At 42.7% G+C, this 22,752-nt stretch overlaps 1 long non-coding RNA gene across 1 annotated transcript; it reads right to left on the minus strand.

Annotated features, from left to right (window-relative positions):
- Window positions 1-6,094: 6,094 nt before the first annotated feature.
- LOC135187839 (uncharacterized) lies at window positions 6,095-7,720 on the minus strand. Its single transcript, XR_010307470.1, has 2 exons — window positions 7,565-7,720; window positions 6,095-6,989 (listed from the first exon to the last, which is right to left on the minus strand). It is a non-coding gene; the product is annotated as an uncharacterized LOC135187839 (long non-coding RNA).
- Window positions 7,721-22,752: the final 15,032 nt, after the last annotated feature.

Genomic DNA, 22,752 nt, shown 5'->3' on the forward strand with positions numbered 1-22,752 from the left:
GTTCAGGCATTTTGTGCAGACTGTATTGCAAGAAGCTTAACCTAAAACATCTGCAGTGAGACAAGATAATCACATAAACACAATTTCTCGCAGAGGTTCTGTCTATAAATCATACTGAAGTACGTTTCCACTGCCTCAGCACAATCCTACCTTTGCATTTCCCTCTTAAAATAGAGAACAAAGGAAAACAAAACATGAGTGGGAAAGGTAAATTCCCAGGCACACAATCAGTGTGCTCAGACAGAAACTGACAAAACTCTGACAATTATGACCCTAATCTGTAAACCTGTTCAATAAACTGCATTAAATACCACTGCTGAATATCTGTTTACGTGCCTAAATTCTCAGTAAACCATATGGAAAATTGCTTTCTGATGTGGAATCACTAGAGCTTTTTGATAGTGAAAACTCCACACACATGCTAAACTCTTCCAGAGTCATTCATGGAGTCAGCAATTTGCAATTTTCATTAGACACTTCAGCAGCAGCACTCTGCTCTATCTCATCACTCTGCAATAGTAGCAATGGCACACCGCATTGTCTCATTAAAAAGCACAGCAATTATCCCTCTAGTTGAGTTTTAACCTTGAAGGTCACATAAAGGAGAGGGAAGTTGTTCAGTATCAAACATCTTTCAGCTATAGAGGTACTTACATGCAGTCTTGTCTGTGTGTAAAATATAATAAGGATACAGCTTTCCATCAACACTCAAACAGCTTTTGTCAGCAAACATGATAATTCCAGAAATATGTTTTCCAACACATTCCACGTTAGTTCCTTAATGGACTAAGCACATTAGCTGCTTTCTCATTACATCATTTTGGAGACGAGAATGAGCACAAGCCCCAACACAGGTTTCAGGCACTAGAGAGTACAGATTATAAAGGTTCAGCTAATAGCTGAAAAATTTCACAAACAAAAGAGGCTCTGGAGAGACCTAATAGCAGCCTTCTGCTGCCTGAAGGGGGCCTACAAGAAGAGCCTGCAGTGATAGAACGAGGGGTAATGGCTTCAAACTGGAGAAGAGGAGGTTTAGATTGAATGTCAGGAACAGGTTCTTTACCATGAGGGTAGTGGAACACCAGAACAGGTTGTCTGGGGAGAAGTTTAGGGCCTCATCGCTGGACATACTCAAAGTGAGGCTTGACAGGGCTCTTGGCAGCTTGATCTAGCTGAGGATGCCCCTGCTGACTGCAGAGGGGCTTGGACTAAATCACCTTCGGAGGTCACTTCCAACCCACACCATTCTATGACCCTATGGTTTTTATGCAGGAAAAAGCTCTCAAAGGAATATCCATTAAACAATACAAATCCCTCAGCAGTCAGTGGAGCACCTGGATCCCCTCTTACCTTTAAGATTTTATTAACAACAATCCAGTCAATCTGCATGATTTGTAGTCTCCCACTAGAACGTTTTATTTCAGAACATTCCTCAACATTGTCAGTGGAACACAAGTAGAATAATTATATATTTGTACTTCTAATGTTCTTCTTCATGGAGCAGAATTCCACTAATAAAACATACTTTTAACTCCAACTGCCCTATCATGTGGTAAGTCAAACTACCAGAGCCACTGGTGTAAATGCAGCCATATCAAAATTTGACTGTCTGGTGACAAGCAATTAATTGGCTTGTAGAATTTTAGGGAGGAATTGGGAGGAATTTCACAAGACTTTTCCAAGCAGACTGCAAGAAAAAAAAAACTACTTTGGCTTTGGCTGCTGAAGTAGTAAAATGAGTAAAAGGAACATTCCCCAACCAGGAAGACAATCTGAGGGACAAAACCTCACAACTTGGCTTTATGTACCATAGTGAACTTGGGGACACATTCCTGATGGTTGCTGGTGAATTCTCTTCTTTGGACATGAAGAAGTCTGGGGATTAAATACTGTTAAGATCCTATGGAGGATGGGACAACCTTTGTTTCAGGTGGTTATGCAGGAGAAGACGGTCAGGATCACCATTCTGCTTTCAGTCTCAGCTCCCACGGTAGCCAACAGTCCTGTGCTTGGTGCCCAGGCAGAGCCTCCCTGGCAAAGAGAGATCCATACCTGCACAGGCACCAACAAGTCAGCAGATCACAGGTATAATCACTTCATCTCAGCGGGGGGAGGAAAGAACTGTGAGGAAAAAAACTTGAGGCCAAAAACTGCCTAGAGCCTAAACACTGGCAACAGCTCCACTTTTCTATTTAGGACAGAAAGGAAGGTAGGAAGTCCTATTAAGTGCAGGGAAGGAAAGAAGTCCTTGAGGCTCATTGGTGAAGTCTACGAATTGAAAAGCACTAATTTAGCACACGGGTAGAGAGTGGAATGATGGCATCTCTTCAAATGAATTCATAAATTAAAAGGTATTTTGCATTCTGAAGGGAACATTTTTATTGGTTATAAAGAAATTAAAGAAACTGCAGAGCTCTGAGCAATGCACTGTAATTGGATCCACAGGTTATTGCTGAACGCTTCTGCTACATGAGGAAAATAACATCTGCAAAGGTCTTGAGCTTAAAACACAAACTGTAGCAAGTCATTCCCAAAGACACTTTCGTTCTTGGCAGCTCTTCTAAGAACACACTGACTGATCTCTGACCACATAAAAGAAGAGCCTATACTTAGTGCCTTCCATAAATTGAAGGTTTGGATATTCCAAGAGGGCGTGGAGAATGTGGGCAAAATGTTGATTTTTAAAATAGCTTTTTTAATCATGTTAGCTATTTCCTTCGGTACCTTTCTTTCTGTGCTCAGTAGGATGAAAGCTGTAGTGGACTGCATGTGGAACAGAAATCAGATCAGGTGATCTTTTCTGATATGAAAATGGAGATGTAACTTAGCTGAGTACTGTGGGACTCAGTAACGTACACTACTGGCCAAAACAAGTTCCTTTTAGAGTAGTGCATTTCATGAGACTTCATACTTCTACTGTACATTAGTATCTGTATCAAATTACTTTACCAGCTTGATGCCCATCTGCCTCTTGTTCTTTTTTGCTTCATATTTTTCTTCCTCTATATTCTTGTCTCCTACCACACCACTTTACTGTTCCCAGCTACTTATTTCCATTAATTTCTCTTCCTGCTTCTTTCCATCATCACCATCAGAAAACAGATACCAATAATGTTGCAATTTGGTACTTTGGCTGCATTACTAAGCACATTTTTTCATCTGTAAGACTGTCACAGGTAATAAATAATTTGCTGGTTTGCTAGTGTACCTTTAAAGTATGTGTCACTGCTAAGAACACAACAGAGACCTTCTGCATAGCTGGGCAAAGCCCTACCTTAAAGAGCACTTTTCTTTTTTATAAAGCTGAAAGAATCTTTATTACAAGCATAAACTTTATTATATTTATTAATCTTTATTACAAATATAAATGTCTCTCTCAAACACATATGTACCAATTCCTCACTGAGAAGTCTCACAGAGGAGTTTTGGAAGGCCTTTCTCTCGTTGCCCACCTCTGCTGTGGAGGAGTGGCCTTGTTAGATGTTCTGCCAGAGTTCAGCTGGAACCAGTGTCACTAAGTGGAAGTTCCTTTACAAACTACAACACTTCTAGATCCACTCCCACCTTTTTCCAAACATCAGTTAAGTTTTATTTCTGTGGTTTTGTCCTCTGCCTTAACTTGCCGTGCCATGCCCCAGACTATATCTGGAACTGGCTTCAACATCTTTGCAGAGGATGCAGAAGACACAGAAGTGTCTCCCAGAACTCACCGATCACACTGTGATTTGTTACGGAAAAAAGAAGGAACTGACTGGCATTACCTTCAGAATTTTGAATGGGGCCCTGTGGGAATGGATGAAATTGGATAGTGTGGTATAAGTTCAAAGAGTTAAAGAGAAAATCTTTAATTTTTGGGTTGTGCTACAAAAGAGTCTGAAGATGCTTAGGTTAAGAAAAAAAAAATTCTAACAGCCATTGCCCTACTAGAGAAGGTAAGCACAAGGCAACCATTTCACACAGCTGAACTGTTACATCCCTAGCCAGCTTCCTCATCTGCTTTGTAGTGAACTAAATAATTATTTATACATGTGACATTCTCACTACAGGATCCAATTCATACTTATTCATTGTACAGCAAGTCCAAGCAGAAACACTCACCAAAACTACGAGGGCTCTAATCAAAGCTATAAACAATCGGTACTGAAGGAGTTTTAATGTATCAAGAATTCAGCAGCGGGGAAAAGGAAAATCTATATGATTTACAACAACACAATCAACCAGTTAATCAAATAATAATAATTCCTTTGCTTCTCCTGCAACTTTTCTTGCTGAGATTTAAAGTGCAAGGATATTAAGCAGGGTCTTGTTTCACAGCAGCTAAAGATTTTACAGTGCACAAGAACTGTCTTGACTTTGATGTAAACTTTCATGGCATCCATCTTTTCACTAGAGCCTACACAGGTTCAGTGCTGGTTTTTTGTATGCCTCTGTGCAATTAGCAAAAGTAAGCCTTTCTGTTTTGTAAATGAGTATTTCTTCCTCTTGAAGGAAATGGCTGAGGGTACACCTTGTTCATCAGCATCCTACTGACCCAGCCAGAATGAGGCAACTTTGCATTTAGACAGATAGGCTGTAAACAGCAATGAATAAGGACACCTAAACAGCAATTTAAATGCATCCATTTTGGTGGAAGGAGTATTATAAAAGAGAGACTTAGTTCATATTAGAAATAATTTCCTGCCCAGCTCAGCATCTTTATATTATCTCCTGTGCTTATTTACTTTACCTGCTGTTCTGCCAGATCGTTTTTAATGATAACATCAGTTTCTTCCAGCCAAGAATTTTTCTTTCCATAATTGCTTCTTATACTGGAACTTTTCAGAAATTAATGGCAATTTGGCACTTGTTGTTGAGGTGATGCTGAGGACATTCTAGACAATTCAAGACTGAAAATACACTTCCAGGTGTGATAGTGGGAAGTAGGCCCAATACTTCTCTTCATAACAGCTAGCATGGAGCTATGTTTGGGATTCATGCTGGAAACAGCATTGACAATACAGGGATGTCTTTTGTTACTGCTGAGCAGTGCTCACACAGTGGCAAGGTCTTTTCTGGTCCTTACACCACCCCACGAGTGAGTAGGCAGGGTGGGCGAGAAGTTGGGAAGGGATACAGCTGGGACAGCTGACTTTGACTAGCTAAAGGGATATTCCAGACTGTATGATATCATTTTCTCCCCTATCCCACCAGATGGGAGTAAGCAAGTGGCTGCATGTGGCTGAGTTGCTAGCTGGGGTTAAACCATGATAGTATCTTATCTGTTCTCCTCTGAATGAGCTGCCAGTGGGCATGGGAAAGGAAGTGAACCAATATGACCAAATAGAATGTCTTGAACTCAGTTCTGCCCTCAACTACATCTGTATAGAGACAGAAAAGTTTCACTGATTGAATGTAGAATTTCATTGATTGTTTTGATATCAAGTTAGGAGGAAATGGCATTAATGTGAAGTCCAAAATCAGTGTTATCCAACATCCTTTTTCCACATTGCTTTTTTTCCCACTGAAAGCTTCTGGAATAAAAGATGGTGGGGAAAGGTTTAGAAACTATCAGCAAGCACTTAGAAATGACACCTATTGAATCAAAATCTTACCATTTGTCAGTACTGACATGTATGAGACCGCAGCTGGGATACACACCAGTTCACCCTCAGACCCAGGCCTTCCCTGAACTCGCATTGTGACTCTATATTCATGGTCAAACACATCCCGTAGGCAAGCTTGAGTACCTGCTGTTGAAAATCCACCTGTTGCAGCATAGTTTGACAGGCATACTGCTCATCACATATTCCATATTTTCCCTCCTTCAACATCCACTGGCCAGTACCAGGAAGAGAAAATACCCCTTTCCTGGAGAAGAACTTGGCACCATGTGCAGCAGGGTGCATGAGAGTTCTGAGCAGCTTCAGTTCGTCTTGCTGTCACAGCAATGTGGAATTGAGGTCCTGAAAAACAGCTGCTGTATATCTGCTATCAAGGATATGCAGACTTTAGTTTCATCCCTGCAATCAATGAAAATATAGTCTGGGTAGTTCTGAAAATAGCCAAGTATGTGTGGGAGTATTAAGGCATTAAAACCATCCTTCTTGAATTAATCTGAACATTAACTTACATTAGCATAAGATCAATCAGATCAAAATCTAACCCAGAGGTTCTCTGGGAATACTTTCCCTGATTGCACTTCATGCTTAGCTCTGCTGATCTATGCTACACAAATTGCATAACTGTATTTTGGGACTTCATCAAGTGATTCTCATCTCCCCATGGCCCAGATGTTGATTTTATGAAGTTATCCACACACTTGAGACACCTTGATGAGAAGCCTAAATGCAGGGGCCATTGCTCTCAGGCCATCTGTAAGTGTTGGTGGAGGGTAAGGCTATTACAGGGTTCAGGTTCAGAATAACAGCTAAATTAGGTTCAGCTCGAGCAGGATGAATGTTGCCCCTTCCTTTGTGCCTCTCAAAATTGTAATTTAGATGGCACAGAATGATACTAAGGGAGGACAAAGGCAGTCTTATGCTATCCCTCAACTCAAGTGCTAAAATGGTGCCCCAAATACACTAATAGTGGCCTAGAGCTATCTATGACTACTTTATGCTGCTTTTGCACAGAAACAGAACCAATCCTGTCCTGGTCCTCTCAGTACTGAAATCTTCCCAAACTTTCTGTTCAGGAGTTAGTGATGTGAAAACAGTACAACAGCTTCAGAGAGGTTCAAGACAGGAACTTCAAGGGCCACAGCCTGACTGCAGAGAACCTGGCAAGGAATTTCCACTGGCTATAAATGATCCTTGGTCGTTTGCCCAACAAAAGTGAAGCTCCAACCAGCTCAGCCACAGAACAGCTCTGCTGTTCATAATCCAGGGAAAAGGAAATTGCTCCTCTGACCACATTTTATAACCTTTGACACAGCAAGACTTCAATGTCTGAGACCTGATAGCTGCTTCATGGGGTGGAGTCCTTGCTAGACTGGCCTGGAAGGTTGGTGCCTGGAAAGACAGAGAACTTGCCCTGAAGAACCCTCTGAAGTGTGTCAGTGACAAAGCTTCTGTAAGCCTGCTTCATTTCATCCCTCATTAAGAAAGAGTCTAATACACTGAATGGCACTGTGTGGCCTATTGTTTGTGTCTTTTTAACCTGTCACTCTTTCAAAATGAAGGTTATTTCCATAGAATCATTAAGGTTGGAAAAGATGCCTACGATGATCAACTCCAACCATCAGCCCAACATCAGCGTGCCCACTAAGGCACGTCCCCAGGCACCATGCCTCCAGTACATCCTCCCAGGCTGTGCGCCGCCAGTGATCACCCAGGCTGCAGCCGCCTTCTATCTGTGCCTGATTTCACACTCTCTCTCTCTGAGGGCTTTGTTCCTCAAGTCAGTCAGTCTTGTCTTCACAAAGTGACTGAGGCCAGCCAATTTGTTCCCAAAGAGAATCAAACTCTCCCAGAATTGCCCCTGCTGGATTTTATACGCTGTCCCTGCCTCGGAGGACAGCAGCACTTTCTGAATGTAGGTGCTAAGGCAGCCCAAAGGCAGGCAGGTGAATCAACTCGGCACTCACCTCAGGAGGAGACAGCTCAGCTTTCATACTGCGGGAGAGCTGCCTCTGCTCCTCGGCTCGCAAGGGGAAACGGCAGTTCTGCTTAAACACTGTTTGATCTGTGTAAGCACAGCTCAGAGGAGACGAGGCTGTGCCATGGCTGGGTTTGAAGGTTGCTACTAAGCAGCCCTATCACTTTAAGGCCAGTGCCTGCTGTGGGTTCCCTCCAAATGAGGAACACCTGTAGAGGCCTGACCAGACCCTGGCTTCAGCAGCAAAACTGCCACAGGGCTCTAGAAAGGCAGAAACATTGCTTTGTCTTTTAACCTCAACTAGAACAGGGTTCAAGCCTGTGCCAAGCAGAGTAAAGCTCTATAATTTATGAACTACGAGGGCAGCTCTGGGCCTCTCTGAAGTGATTTTTATCAGTATAGCAGCATAAACAGTTCTATTTTGCTTGAAGATTGGGAATGGGGAGCACTGGAAGGCCTGCCATATAAAGGGGATCCAGCCTGTGCTCCTGTGATCCATGTAGCCCACAGATATTCAGGTAAGTGTATATGATCTCCTCTTCTTTTCTGAGCAATGGCTGAGAAGAAGGTTGTGCTGAGCTCTTCTGCAGTGTGCTAGAGACTAAGCAGGGGCTCTCTGCTGCATGATTATACGAGGTGCAGTCTGAAGACAAAAATCTGGGGTTTGCTGTTAAAGGTTTAAGCCTATTAGAGAGGATCTTTTCTGTGCTGTTTGATTCATCAGCTGCCTTTGTTTTACAAGGTTCAGTTGTGCCAGACCTCACCAGTGGTGTAATAGGACTACCCACAGTAATACCAGTTGCACTCAGCCGTAGTGACCAGTTTGGGCCCTTACTTTGCCTCGGTTTTGAAGAAGTCTTAGTCCTTTGTAGAAGCAGATATTGCCCACTGCTCCTTGAGCCAAGTGGAAAACTGCTAGATATAAGCAGAACATAGATAAAGAATTGTTGTTTGTTTGCTATATATTATTAATGTAGATATAGATATAAACCATGAAGGATGGTTTGTAATAAACTCAGAACGATTGTATGGAACAGAACTCAACATATTACATTTACTTCTGCCAGGGTTTGAGGGACTTTGGGAGACAAGTAATAAGCTGACACCACAGCTGCATGATTCTTTTCAGCAAATACTAAGAAAGATGTGATAATAGCCTAAAAATATCATTTAACTGGAGACAGAACTAAGGCAATGTCGAGTCAACCCAGAAACTGGCTTCTGTTTCTGCCTCAGGAGGTAGGGGTTTGGTGCTGGATGTAATGGGGGCTGTGAGGCATGTTTTAATTTTTTTAACTGTCATTTTGGCCTTAATCTTAATTTTCAAGGTGTGCCTTTTCCTATCTTAGTGCTTGTTTCTATTTGCATTTACTTCTAGTAACTTTCTGCTCCTTTGTTTGCATCTCCTCTGAGTGCTTTACAATACAGTGAAAACTTTGAAGTCTCAGGTTGCTTCAAAGTGCATTTTCAAGTGCATATAGTTAAAAAGCAGGTACTTCTATCTGAATAACTGGGTAATCCTGACAAATCTTTCTTAATACTACCTGATTCTGGGATATTTATTTCCCTTGGGTATCCTGTTCAGAAAATTTATTTCTGGCCTAGTTTCTTCATGTGTTGCACATCAACCAGTATGAGTTATGAGTTCAGGTTTTTTTCCCCCAACTTGCTCTAGGAGAAAAGCAAATCTGCTCTGAAGTAACAGATCCTGGGCTTTGCTCAGTTCTGTCCTCACTTGAGGTTTTCCAGTTGGTTGCAAGACAACAGAAGCAGTTCTCAGGCAGTGTGAGCATAGTGGCATAGTATAGCAATGAGCTGTTAAGGTGCATAGATGCGTGCCTGTACTTAAAGGCTACATTTCTTGAGGCTAACTTGTGTTATTTCTCAGTCTGTAATGTGTCTTTTTTCTATTTCTCTGTCTCTTTCCCACCTCACTTCCACCCTCTTCCTCTTGACAGTAAGGAGTCATTGGACACTGGAATGGGCTGCCCGGGGAGGTGGTGGAGTCGCCGTCCCTGGGGCACTTCAAGGCAAGGTTGGACGTGGCACTTGGTGCCATGGTCTAGCCTTGAGCTCTGTGGTAAAGGGTTGGACTTGATGATCTGTGAGGTCTCTTCCAACCCTGATGATACTGTGATACTGTGAGTCAATGGCAAAAGTCTGTTAATGCCATCTTGGCTAAGAATACATTTCAGGCAAATTACTGGAACTTAAAGCAGCCTTGAAGAGTTTTGGACAGCAGTCTGTGAAGTCTGTTTAATTGGGATATTGATCAAATAGTCTTTAAGACAAGGTTTTGGCACATAAATTTCACTGGTAGGTACAGATGCCTACTGAAACCTCTGACAGTTGCCCATGATTTCGGTGAAAGGAACCAGTTTTCAAGCAATATAACTCTGCATAATTCCATTAATTGTAGCCTAATGATGGAAACCTGCATTCTAGCTTAAGTGGTGCACAAGCAAGGCCAGTGTTCTGGACAAAATCCCAGGCCAGCCACAGGTTGCAGGCAATTAGTAATCCAGTCGGCCAGAGCAGCTGATCTGAGTTGGCTACAGGTGTAGCCTATATCATGAACATCACCTTCAGTATAAAGGGAGAAGTTTGTGGAGGATTGTCTTCTTACGCCTGCTGCAAGAACTGCCTTTCAATTTCATGTTCCCTCTCTTGGTGTTTGTCAGGTTAAAACCATTGAAAGTTTGCAGTTCTATCTGAATTCATTAGAAAAAGAAAATGGGTTATCCAAAACTCCATGAACTGGCTGCAACAGGGATTCCATACTGCATATCTCCACGGAAGAATAAAATGAAAAAAAAAAACCTTAAAAGCCTGTATTAGTTTTGGTTTCTCGTGGTTACAGTTAAAACTGTTGGCAGAGTTAGTGTCTTAATTTAAATTTACAAAGAAAAAAGAGAAGGCAACTTGAAAGACATTTCTTATTTTTTTATTTTTGCTGTAATGCTATGTGCTGACTGCTGCAGAGGGATGGGTGGGGAAATAGGTTTCATAGCTTGCTGGCTGCAGCAGAATGGGACTTGTTATTTGAAAGCTTTTTTTCTTGATGAAAAGCTGGAGCCCTGCCCTTGTTCAGCACTGTTGGTGTAGCTCTCTTGTTATGCCCCATAAGACTGGGATAAGAAGTACTTCTTGCTAAGTCATTAAGAGGGAGCCTCTTAGAAATGTTCTACAACATTATGTAAGAGTTGATTATGACTGTAGATTGTCCTTGGACTTGAAACAACTAGGGCCACGTTTCCAGTCTGAACATGAGCTCAGTGCTCTCATCTTGGAGTTCTTCAAAATTTTAAGCTATTATGGTCTGTGACTAATTATGCAGCCTACATTGGCGTGATCTCAAAGGATGGTGTTTTCCTGCATCTGGAAAGATGTGGATGCAGTCAATGGCCTTTTAAATCACACTGCAAGAAAGCTACAGCAGCTAGAGGCATTGTGTGTAGGTTGTTTAATTTCTCCAGCATCATTATCCTTTTAATAGGTGTGTGCAAGTACTGTAATTCTCCTTTCAAAAAACCAGTAGAAGACTAAACTCTTGACTAGTTGAAGCCAATGACTTCTAGAAGATCAGCAATGTGTTTTGCAATGGGTTTGCTCTGTAGGCAGAAGATCAAGGACAGATTGTGATGGTGGGAGTAAATTTTAATTAAAGACTCTTCATATGTGAAGTCCTCTATCTAATGCTGATAAGGTTAGTCACGGTGTAACTGAAAAATAGCACAATTTTATACAAACACCACCCTCAAAATATACATTACATGAGGTTATAAAAACCATGTGAGGTTAGTTTCACTGGGTGATTACGCAGATTGCGATATCCACTATGGCTCACTTCATTTTTGTTCTTGTAACTTTCTGCTCATGGTGAGTCCATTTAGCTTTAATGCAGAAAGAAAAATGAGTATTTGAAACAAAAGAGAAATTACCTTCCCAAAGGCAATCTGGAAGCCTCCCTATCCCCAGTTCCCCAAGATTAGATCTGAGATGGATATTGTCCTTTGTTTGAAATGCAGAACAGAAAGCTGTGCCTTAGAGCAGTTGAACACTCTATCAGACATGGTTCATCCCTAAAATAAGTTATCTAAGTTATTGCAGTTGAAGTGGTCACCCTTCTTATCACTGCAGAGAAGCACAGAACACTGGGCAGATGAACCAGGCAGCATTCTCCATAGGTATTTGAAGGCACATTGCAGGAGGTGGAGGACTTTTCTGTAATACCTCACAAAATGTCTGGTTCTTCTGTTTGACACTCTTCATTACTGCATGAGACAGTTCTTGTCACAGGACTCAACAGCAGAGTCTGCCAACATCTTTCACTTCCTTCAAAAGCAGAGGCTTGCAGATTCTCTGTCTGGAGTTTGTGCCTGGGGAAAAACTATGTGTATATTGTTGGTCACTGCCTTGCTGTGACTTTTCTCTAGATCAGAATAAGTAGCTCACTATGGGGAATATACATGTTGCAGTGTGAACAACTAGCACTTAATTGAGAAAGTGGTATCTAAGATGGAACTGGAGGAGTGGGTGCAGAGGAGGCCACAAAGATGATCTCTACGCTGCCCTGGTGAGACCCCATCTTGAATACTGTGTTCAGTTTTGGACTCCCCAGTTGAAGAGGGACAGGGATCTGCTGGAGAGAGTCCAGTGGAGGCCTAGGAGGATGATGAGGGGACTGGAGGGCATGGCTGATGAGGAGAGGCTGAGGGACCTGGGGCTTTTTATTCTGGAGAAAAGAAGGCTTAGCGGGGATTTGATAAATGTTTATAAGTATCTGAAGGCTGCCAGGAGGGGGGGACAGGCTCTGCTCACTTGCTCCCTGTGATAGGACAAGTAGAAATGGATGTAAGCTGCAGCACAGGATGTTCTACCTCGACACAAGGGGAAACTTCTTTACTGTAAGGGTCACAGAGCACTGGAACAGGCTCCCCAGACAGGTTGTGGAGTCTCCTTCTCTGGAGACTTTCAAGGCCTGTCTGGATGTGTTCCTCTGTGATCTGTGTTAGATAGTATTGTCCTGCTCTGGCAGGGGGGCTGGACTCGATGATCTCTTTGGGTCCCTTCCAACCCCTAACATCCTATGATTTGAGGACTGCAGCAAATCTCCTATGGTGACAGGCTGCGAAAGTTGAAGTTGTTCAGCCTGGAGAAGGAGATCTCAGAGCAGCCTTCCAGTACCTGAAAGGGACTACAGGAGAACTGGTGAGGCACTTTTTACAAAGGCATGGAGTGACAGGATGAGGGACAATGGCTTCAAACTGGAAGGAGCTCGATTTAAATGAGACATTAGGAAGAAATTCTTCCTGTGGTGAAGCACTGGAATAGGTTGTCCAGAGAAGCTGTGGAGACTCCAAGCCTGGCAGTGGGTGGCCAGGATGGGGTCTTGAGCAAGCTGTTATAGTAGAAGGTGTCCCTGCCCTTGGCTGCGGGGTTGGAACTAGATGATATTTAAGGTCCCTTCCAACACAAACCAGTTCATGATAAGCATAGTGTGTTGGTGACTACAGAGAAGAGCACACCCTGGAGCAAAGCGATGCTTAGTGGGGTAGCTGTTGAAAGACTGCTGACAGCAGACATCAAGAGTGTATTTTCATGCAAACAAAATCCTTGAAAGTACTTCTGTGACCTGCAAGGCCAAGAAGTCATGCTGAAAAAAAGTGGATCTGGAAATCATCAGCTTCAACCAGTCCATGTTTTAAAGCAGGAAGGGCATCAGGCCTGTTAAATCTGCTGAAATGGGTAGCAAAAGCAAAGAGAAATCTGTAATAAATCAGTGGATGACCAGAATTAGCCATGTTCCTAGCATAAAAACCTGAGGAAAGAGGGCAGGAAATACTTGGGAATATGGAGTGAGGTAAACTCATTTTTCATGGCATAGGATGTTTGAAGAGCAAGCTTAAAATGGGTGTCGTCCAGCATGGACTATGCAGGCAGAGTTTCACAGAGCAGTAGGTTTTCTTTGAAACAAAACAATATACAGCTGTCTCCTGGGTAACTGCTAAGGAGAGAGGAAAATGATGCCACAAGAACTAAAGAGAAGCAAATCCAAAGTGTGAATTCTGACTGTGCATATTAAACTCACAGTGAGCCAGAAATAAAATAGGGCTTAGGTTGGCAGCCTCATTTAGGGGGCAGGGATTTCTGTGCTCTTGCAACTGACCTCAATGCAGCTTGGCTGATTATAACTAAAGGGAAAAAGTGGGGAAAACTAGTTGTATTTTCTGTAAAAATTCTGTTGTACTCAAGACAAATATTTCCATTTGATTAACATCTATGTATTCCCTCCCTCCTTGACTCCAGCACTTCTTGTATAAATCTGACACAAGCCTTTCTCTTTATCAGCATCAAAGTCTGACCCTGCAAACTTGACAGAGAATTGCTTTACCCTCTTTCCCTTTCAGGTGAACCATGAAGTTCTACCTGCGTGTCTTACAACCACACCACGCTAATACTTTCAGTCTCGCCACTTTGGTACTGCTCTAGTCTGTCCTCCTTGGACATTTCCATTGCTTAATCATCAGGAAGCTACAGCTCAGCTGGAACTGCTTGAGTTTTGATCCACTATGAAAACAAATGTAAATGTACTTCCCAAAACGTTAGCTTTCATTGATGATTTCTTTGTAATCCATGCTAATTTCGCGGCTACTCTGCAGTGAGACATAGCTTGAAAAAGAGTGGCAGTGACTCACCTGGTACTGCCGCATTTCTGTGGTTTACTTTCACCCATATCTGGCATTAAGCAATTAATCTCCAAGTCTTAGGCATGGCAAAACACAACAACCTCTAAGATATGGCTTGCTGTCAGTTTGAGAAACCTTCCACTGTCAGTGAGGAATTTGAAGGAAAAGCAGAGTATCTCTAAACAAGAACTATATGACAAAACATTTCAGTAAGCAAAGACTAAACTTTACATTTGTAAGACTTTTACCTGTTTTCTGAGTATTCTGAAGCACAGGTAAACCATTTGATAGGTTACACTAAAGTTCTTGTGTGAGTTGTCTACAACTTTGTGGTACAGCATGCAACACTTTCAGAATATCAGCCTGAGAATATGATTTCTTTTTTTTCCTTTTGAATATTTTTCTCGATTTGAGAAGGCTTGATGGAAATAACTTGGGTGAAAAGCTGTCTTTGAAATCAGTGCCAGGTATTGTACAGATGAATTAAACTGCCTACAGCAAATGTTGACTGAATAGTGGCATATGGCTATCCACACTTAAAGTGACTTGCCTTTAACAGGTGGATAGAGCCACATAGTACCTACCTTGCTGGGAACATCTGATGAGCTGTATCCCACTGCATAACTAAAGCACTGCATTGACCAGGGTTTTCATGCTACAGAATGGAAGAAACTCATTGAAAACAACAGGGAAAGACCATAAGATTTTTTTTGTTTTCCTTGCTTTGCCTGTGTTGCATGTTTCTGAGCCAGAATAGACAAGCTACCGTGTTGAAAGGGTTGAATGACAAAGGACAGCAACTACTTGCACACCTGGGGCAGGCGTAGATGTTTTAGTGCTGATAAGGGACTCCCCTGTCTTGTTTAAAACCAGACAAAACTCAGGGGACTGAATAGTTCCCAATACAAATACAAGCGACGTTGAGGTGCAAGGGTGGGTCCAGAGAATGCAAAGTTAAGAGCCTAAAACAACTACAGTTTGTAGGTTTATCATGTCTCATTTTCCCCTGTTATCTTTAGAGATGTTGGCCACTGTCAATCAAACTCAACAGCAGTGTTTTTAAAGATGGACAAGTTCACCCGAGCTTTCTCAGAGCTGTCACATGAGCAGGGAAAGAGTTCCTATAACTAGTGCTGCTTTTCCATGGATAGGTTGCTCAAGCTGACCCTGGTAAGATTTGAGACAAGCTTCAGGGCCTTCTCCCAATAAGCATGGTGTGGCACAAGAAATGTGAGGGTGTTGCAGAGGGGAAATTAATTGTTTATTAATTTTGCTATTCAGAGCTCTGCTACCCCTGACCACTAATTTTGACAATATTTTGGTTCTTACACATTCATGGAAATATTCTATGGATAATATCTAGATCTAGTAATAACCAGCAAAATATAGAAACATTAATTGAACTGGAAGAGAAGGTTCTGTGGTCAAATGTCGCTTGCAGTCAATATGCTGCTTGCCCAGTAGATGGGCTCAAGGAGCTCTTTTTGCTATGGCAGAAGGCAATGGAGAACTACAAGGAGGCATTTAAGCATTTATTCACAATTTATTTTTATTACTCTCGTGGGGGCTAGCCACGTCCAGACAGTGCCCAAATGCTTTCAGAGGCTTCTGGGGAAAGGACACAGACAATCTCTGACCTTGTTCTCCTGGCTTCTTCTGGCCAATCTGTGCATATGTTCAGGGATTCTAAGCAGGACCTTCAGGTGCAGAGGCAGATGTGGTGCAGTCTCAGCATGGTGTCACGCTGGCCACACAGGCCAATCTCATGCAGACATCCAGGGTCTGCTCCTGGTAACTCGTGGCAGTGGAGTTTACCAGGCAAGCAATAAGGCAGTGTGCAGTAGCAGCAGGGCTGAGCACAGCAGAGAGAGCAGGCAAAGAGCAGGGAAGCAAAGCACGGAAGCAAAGCAGTGAAGCAAAAGCAGTCTATTCACCTCCGTATCTCCTTTTATCAACATGGGCCAAGATGAATTGCCCTTTGGACACAAGAGCAGCCAATCAGGACAGCAGTTAGCCAAACCTTACCGTATTAGGCAAAGCTACAGGCTCACTTTTCCCTAATTTGGGAAAAGCACAGGCCTTGCACTAGGCAGGCACAAGCTAAGTGTGTGTGCCTTACAGCACAGGACCCTGGGCAGGCCAGACTCAGTGGCTACAGGTTCTTTTGTGTCCCATTTCCCGCACTTGCCTCTCTGGTGGAGCAGAAAAACATTCCTAGGCAAGGCAGGACATGTACAAGCCTATTTTGGGCCTATCAGACCTACCACAACAGAGGGACAAGGAGAAGCTAAGGGTGTGAGTCCATGCACAGGAGAAGCAAAGGGTGCAAGGTCAGAACACACCTTCTGCTTTTCTAATAGAATTGTTCTGTTCTACTAATGATGTAATTTCAAACCAACTTTTCATAACAGCTCACTAATGTGCACTGCCAAGGCTGCAAATTACTCAGTTAAGGTTTTGGAAGATGTTAAGATTCAAGACTGCCACTAAGGGGAACCTTTTGCTGGAGACAAGCTTCCAGAAAGTAAGTAGCACACCTGCTCTCCTGTGGAAAGAGCTGTTCTCTCCTCCTAACAATTCTGCTAGTATTTAACACAGCAGAAATCCAAATTTTCTTCTCCTGAACGAAGCAGTGCACCCTGCCTTCTTACAGCCTCTGTGCACCACCATGTTCCTACCTAATACATGTCACCCAAACAAAGCTCAGCTATGTTGTTCCCCAAAGCCACTTCTCTTAACCTCATGTCACCTATTATCATCATCTCACTCTTTTAAATAGTTGGTCTCTATAGTTAACTTTTATCTCTGTACCCTTAGAGATCCTCGATCTCCTGTACTCTAGGCCCATTTCCTGAGCTACTGGAGTCCTTTATGCCTTTCCATGTAACTGTTTACAAGCTCCCTTTGAGAGCTCAGCTATCACTAAAGACTAAATCCAGAATGAACTAAATATAGCTGTTCCACATGGAAACACCTTTACTGGTCAGGCCAGCAAGTTACAGGAAAAAATAGAGATGAAGAATATGAGTCTCGTACAGCCAAGAGCAATTAGTAGCATTTGAACAATGGCTAAACCAGCTGGGTAATAAATAAAGTAAGGTTCAATATAGCCAGAAAAAAAAAATCAGTACAACAAACTAAGTAGTGCTGTTCAGGCTGCTTTATCTTGCCTTCTACCAAGTCTATCAACCCTTGGGAGCAGTGCAGTCACAGTAACGTGGATTGTCAGGAGCCTGTGTCATCAAGACTGGGTCCAAGGAGCAATGGTTTTGTCTACACAAGTCTTTAAAATCTCCCTAGGCATGGAGACTCTGCAGTTTCTCTGGACAACTTGCTCTAGTGCTGTACAACCACTCTCCTTGGGAAACTTTTCCTAATATCCAGTTTTAATTCCCCAACCTGTGACTGCTGTCATATCTGCTTATTCTATTTGGAGTAGATTTAGCAACTAGGGGTGTGGAGGGGGAGGAAGAAGCTATTGTTTTTTTCACATTAAAGGCAAGGAGTGGACTTGTATTTGTAGACTGTGGATCACTAGGATGTATGCACTAGAGTGAATAACATGACCTATCAAATTCATCACTAGTCCTGCCCATAAAGTGCATGCATCTTGGAATCCCACCACTCCACCTGAATCCCTGATTTAAAACTGGGATCCTGTTATGAAGTAAACCTCACAGATGTAATGGAATGTGCCAGGAGGAGGATAGTATATGAAGAGCTGGCTCAACTGCACCTGACATTTTAGAGCAATATGGAACTAATAGCCATGCCAGCCCCACAATAAGATGCAAGATCACAGGATGATAGGGGTCAGAAGGGATCTCCAGAGGTTATCGAGTCCAACCCCTCTGCCAGAGCAGGACCATGATCTAGTGCAGGTCACACAGGAATGCATCTAGACCAGTCCTGAAAGTCTCTAGAGAAGGAGACTTCACAACCTCTCTGGGGAGCCTGTTCCAGTGTTCTGAGACCCTTACAGTCAAGAAGTTTTTGCTCACATTGAGGTGGAACTTCCTGTGCTGTAGTTTATACCCATTGCCCCTTGTCCTGTCACAGGGTGCAACTGAGAAGAGTTTGTCACTTCCTTCTTGACACCCAGCCCTCCATATATTTATAAACATTGATTAGATCCCCTCTAAGTCTTCTCTTCACTAGATCAAAAAAGCCCTTGGTCCCTCAGCCCCTCCTTATAGGGCATGAAATAACTAATGTGTGTTTAATTTAAATAGAATCACTCATTCCATATTGCTGAGGTTTGGATGAGATTTAGAAAATCAACATCTGTGCAGCCCATTGTGATGCTCTCTGTTAGCCAGCAGAGCTAGGAGGGCAGGGCTGGAAGGTGTATACAGTTTGCATTCATCTTGCTGGCTGTGAAGGTCATGTGTATTTTTAAGATATTAGGATCAGAGAAATAAAGTTTTCCACATAAAAAGGGAGCAGGGGAGCTTCCAGCCTGGTTTACTACACTATTTCGCATGAGGCCTAGCTTATATCATAATCAAATAGCTTATGTGTTCTTGCAGACCCTTCATTGACTTTCCTTTGATTCCTCTTCAAAAGGCTTTTTGGCCTTCTGCCTTAAAGCTGAAAATGTTTTTCCTCCTCTTCCTGAATGTCCATAGAAAGATGATCTTTGAGAGTTTGGGAAACGTTGCCAGGCTGTTCCTGCTTTCAGCGTCTGCCCTGCTCCAGTGTTAGTTACACTTGGGATGTCCCTCTTTGCCTCTCGAGTTAGGGCTGTTTCTAAAGTGAAGGACACCAAACAGACCCAGTCAGTGCTAGGAATCATAAGGAACCCTGGCATAGTCACCAAGTGTAAATCTATACCACAGTCAGATACCAGGATGCTTCTTATAGGGCCAAACTTGGATGGATTTCCCCACCTTTGGGCATGCAGTATTTCATAGAATCATAGAATCAACCAGGTTGGAAGAGACCTCCAAGATCATTCAGTCCAACCTATCACCAAACAGCTGAAATGTTACAAATTTACAAGCAATTGTAAATATATCTTGTGAGCAAAGCAATTAGTAAGCATAGGGATATCTACTAACAGGACAAGCTCTGCCATTAACCAGGTCAGGTTATGCTTCATGTGTTGTGTTCGCTCTACTTGTCATGAGACAAGTGAGAAAGACAAATGAGACCTGATTCTTGGCAAGTGTAAATATTAACATCTGAAGTGCAGAATGTTTTTGAAGACTGACTGATACATATTGGAAAACATTTGAAAACAGTGTTTCTCTGTAAGTTCACATCAAATAAATCTCATTAAATGGTAGTAATGAGGTTTCCTTTTAAGTGTTAAGCTTGAACTCAGTCCAGGAATTGAAAGCTAAGATTCCTTCATTCTGGTTCATCATCAATAATGAAACGTATGTAGGTCAAACTAGGTTATCATCGACAGTTCTATGATCTGAAAGAGTTGCTGCTGGGTGAAAATAACTGATTATCATCCCAGTCCCCTCCATATTTGAGGTGTTTTAAACAAACCAAACCACAAGGAAAAGGCAAACCTTTAGCATATTCTTGACTAGACCTGTAGAGCTGACAAGATGATAATAGTAAAACTCTTGCTTCAGTAAAGGAAGCTATCAGTCCATCAGGACGGAATTCATCAAATGCATGAGCTGAATATAAGGGTGAAAAAGGTGAGCTGGAGTCCTAGATACTCTGAAATGTGGTATTGTTGTTGAGTGGTGGTGTTGGAAATACCTAGAACAAACAGTGCAAAGGTAGTGAAGATGGTGAACAATTAGGCATTAGCGAGGCATCATCTCTTCCTGCTTTAGAAGTGATAGCACAGAGGCAAAGCCAAGCAGCTCAGCTGAGTAGCACACAGGCTGTGTTTTTCTCTGGAGCTAAATCAAACAGCTGAATTTCCCCTAACAAACCCTGCAAAGGCAGTCCTGCTGACCTGCATAACTCCACTGTGCAGAGCAACAGCAGGACTCAAGAGCCAGTGTGCCTTGGGTAGAGCCCAGGCCTCCAGTGATGGCTTGTGTTGCTCAAAGAGCATGGCTTCTTATATAGTCTAATCGGGAGATCACAAAAGCTCTCACCGTTATTGTTTAGGAAGTAAACTTTCATCTACAAAAATGAAAACAGGATGGAAACCAGCACATGTTCTGCAGCACAAAATGTGCTTACAGTAAACCTCCCCTGTGGGACCGGACAGGGCCTTGGGCTAGAGGGAAGCTTGCTAGATGGAACAGTTAACTTCCCTTTCTCTTGCCAGCTTCTCTGTAAGGAGAGGTGAAGCTTTGAGCGGTTTTATACCATATCAGATGCCATAGGGAGGAAAGCAGAGGTGGAAGAGATGTTTATTGTCAGAGCTGAGTGTGGCTACATCTGCTAATCTCTAGCAGTGCACTATCTCTTGTGCTGTACTCAAATATTTATTAACATCACAACCGAGTCACAGATGTTCACTTTAAAATTGGTATAAGGAAATTAGGAGTCAAAAAGCTTCCAATTCACAAGATTCAGGAAAATAAATAAGGGGTACTGCATAATGAAGACAAAATTAAGCCAGTGCAAAGGAGAGTACAGAAATCTCAGCACACAAGGAACACTCAGGAATCTCACGCAGAGCAGGAAATTACCTTAAAGCTCTTGGGATTCTCTCTGCTTCAGTGGATATTGACATGGGAGAAGTATTCAACTTTCTTGACCTACAGGGGGTTGAGCCTTGCTACTGCTTTAGCTAGTGGTGGTCTAGTGAGAGCTAGCAGCAGATGTAATAACATAGCCATGACTCAGAAAACTGAGCTTTGTAACAAAGATCATGAAGTGCCGAAGAGGTGGCAGTTTGTGGTCTAGTGAAGGACAGAACAGAACACAGAATGAGTAAAGGAGGGAGCACACTTCTAAGTGCTCTGATGACTGGTGCCTCCAGAGGATTTTGGCTTTTTTGACCATGGGTCCCCCCACATGACACCAAGTCTGCTGGCAGCAGATGAGGTGCATCTCTTTCCAAGGGGAAGAATGTTTATATCACAGGGGCTGGCTGGGCTCACTAATCACACTTTAAACTAGGTTGGAAGGGGGAAAGGGTGAAAGCCAGGCTTACTATAAGCAAGCCTGAGACAATTGTGGGGAGATGTGTCAGCTTCACTGTTATCTATGGGGAGGTAGCTAACAATGAGTTGTGTGCTGGAGAGGATACAAGAGATAGCACATCAGGGTGGGAAGCTAACAAGGGCCTTCATGCTTATATACCAAAGCACAGAGCATGGGGAATAAGCAGGAGGAGCTGGAGATCTGCATTAGGCTGCATAACTATGATACAATTGCCATCACTGAAACATGGTGGGACAGATCCCATGGCTGGAATGTTGTCATGGATGGCTATGTACTGTGCAGGAAGGACAGACCAGCAAGACGAGGTGGGGGAGTTGCTCTCTATGTGCAAGAACAACTGAAATGTGCTGAGTTCTCTCCAAGGTGGGAGGCAGAACAGGTTGAAAACCTGTGGGTAAGAGTTAAGGGATGTGAGAAAGGAGATGAAATTATTGTGGGTGTATATTATAGACCACCAAATCAAGAGGAAGATGTTGATGAGGCCTTCAACAGTCAACTGGAGGTAGCCTCTAGAGCTAACTCCTTGGTACTCATGGGTGACTTCAATCACCCTGATATTTGCTGGCAAGATTGCACAGCCAGTCCAGGAGGCTCTTGCAGTGTATCAGTCATAACTTCTTGATGCAGGTAGTGGAGCAGCCAACAAGGAGAGATGCACTGCTGGATCTTGTATTAACTAATAAAGAGAGACTGAGGTCTCCCCCAGTCTGGTTGATTCTGTGACTGGTTGAGGACATTAAGGTTGGGAACAGCCTTGGAGACACTGATCATGACATGATGCAGTTTAGTATTCTACAGGATAGAATCAGACCAACAAGTAGAATTGCAACCCTGGACTTCTGCAGAGCTAACTTTGTGCTCTTCAGAGACATGCTTGCAGAAATCCCATGGGCTAAGGCTCTGCAGAGTAAAGGAGCCCAAGAAAGTTGCTTTTGTCTCAGTTCTAGTTTGAATTTCCCAGAGACTCAAATATAGGTAATAGAACCAATAACAATTTATAGGATGCCTTTCCCTCTTCTTCCTCCCCTCTCCCCCACTTTTTTTAAAGAAAGGGAATTAGATGTAGAGAAGAAAAGGTAAAACACACTCAAATAAACAGTCTCACTTCAATTCGGAAGTTAAAAGAGAGAACTTCTACAATAAAAAAATGGTATTTGAGGTAGGGGAGTTACAAAAAAAGGTATAGGGAAGGGAACGAAAGATACTATATATATATATATATATATATATATATACAACCAGATGGATGGCAATGGGTTTTCCACACCTCATGCACTGATGGCCACACAGTAAAACAAAGAGTAGCAGGAACATGAGGGTGGTGCTGTCAAGCAGGGAGGCAGAGTGAGAGAGAGCGAAACAGGCAATTCCTCTGTTTTTATAGGGGACTAGAGAGGAA

The sequence above is a fragment of the Pogoniulus pusillus genome, chromosome 2 (assembly GCF_015220805.1).
Source record: "Pogoniulus pusillus isolate bPogPus1 chromosome 2, bPogPus1.pri, whole genome shotgun sequence".
Taxonomy (NCBI): domain Eukaryota; kingdom Metazoa; phylum Chordata; class Aves; order Piciformes; family Lybiidae; genus Pogoniulus; species Pogoniulus pusillus.